General features: G+C 38.3%; 1 protein-coding gene across 1 annotated transcript in view; it reads right to left on the bottom strand.

Annotated features, from left to right (window-relative positions):
* LOC308084100 (GTPase IMAP family member 8-like) overlaps window positions 1-783 on the bottom strand; it is a 32,473-nt gene extending 31,690 nt beyond the window's left edge. The window contains exon 1 of the mRNA XM_080426599.1: window positions 705-783. The gene's annotated coding sequence lies outside the window, so the exon portion shown is untranslated. The remainder of the gene's footprint in view (window positions 1-704) is intronic.
* Between the last annotated feature and the right edge of the window lie 642 nt (window positions 784-1,425).

Raw genomic sequence — 1,425 nt, 5'->3', positions numbered from 1 at the left:
CGCACGTCTGTCACAAGCGTCATGGAACCACTTGTTCCTGGTTTAAGAATGCTTTACATTTACAACCCCTACATCTACATAAACGTTCACATTTACAATATAAAGTGCTGACCCCCATGTCACGGATGTAACAAGTTGAGCCGCAAAAAGTCTTAGTACCTGTTTATTCCGTATTGTTCAATAAAAAGCTTTTTAATCCGATTGCCGGCCATTTTCCCCGAATTTTCTCCGATGCTTTCATGTATGCGATTGGGAGGTGTATTGCACTCTGATACATTGCCAAAACATGTTTTGATAATGGCCGCCGATCGGATTAAAATGCTTTTTATTGAACAATACGCGAGATACGGGTGCTTATCGTGTACCGGCTCAACTTGTTACATCCGTGGCACTTGGGTAAGCACTTTATATTTGAAATATGAACGTTTATGTGAGAGTTGTAAATGTAAAAAAGTCGAAAACCATGTATACCATGTGTCATGGTATGACAGTCATGTTTCAGGGCTCGGAGCGTCGATGAACAACCAGTCATTCAGCCGTTAAAAAGTTACTTCATAAGAACCAACATAATAAAGTTTACACAGTAACGGTGCATTAAATAACACATTAATCTGAGGGTAACACAATTATACAATATGAGTAATTATCCATTTCTAATCTGATTGTATTCACACAAGACACAGCAAAGTAAGTAAGACACCCACCTCTCTCTGTGAGGAAATAAAACTCTCTTCTTCTTCTTCTTCTTCTTATTATTTTACGGCGGTTGGCAACCAGTTTTTGGTAAGTAAAACTCTCACTCAGATACTGCATAATATATCTAGAGAACGAACGGCCCCGCCCCCACCTACTCGTTTCAATGAAAGTTGCTCACCAGCGCATGAAGCATGCGCAGTAGAATAATAAATGCAGAAGTCATGCAATACTAGATTTGGCCACCAGGTTTCCATGGCTTCATTAATCCTCTGCGGCCGGTTCTGGGGGCTTGGGTTGGGTTGGTGTTTCGGATTTACTGTCTGCTAGTTGGTGCTTGTGCTTGTTTTTATTTCAATAAAATAACCAGTGGTGGATTTTTTTTTTTTTTTTTTTACTTAAAGGGGAATTTTGGACTAAAGTTTTCTTACCTTTTCTATGACGTTATGATATCTTAGGATGAATGGTACAGTAGAAAATTTTCATAACTCCACCCCTGAGCCGCCACAGCTTAAAAGGTGCGCGGATAGGCCTTAGGTTAGATCACATATTTTAATAGCTTTTTTTGTATTTTTTTTTGATGAGATCTGACGTTCATAGTGACTGAACACTATACAACCAAAAAAAAAAAAAAAAAAAAAAAACAGAAGTCTCGCTAGACGAGATTGAAATCTCGAGATTTCAATCTCGTCTAGCGAGACTTCTGTTTTTTTTTTTTTTTTTTTTGGGACA

Source organism: Gymnoscopelus braueri, assembly GCF_963280865.1.
Source record: "Gymnoscopelus braueri genome assembly, chromosome: 4".
Classification (NCBI taxonomy): domain Eukaryota; kingdom Metazoa; phylum Chordata; class Actinopteri; order Myctophiformes; family Myctophidae; genus Gymnoscopelus; species Gymnoscopelus braueri.
Note: the sequence above shows the minus strand (reverse complement) of the source record. Positions and strands in the feature narration are given on the sequence as shown.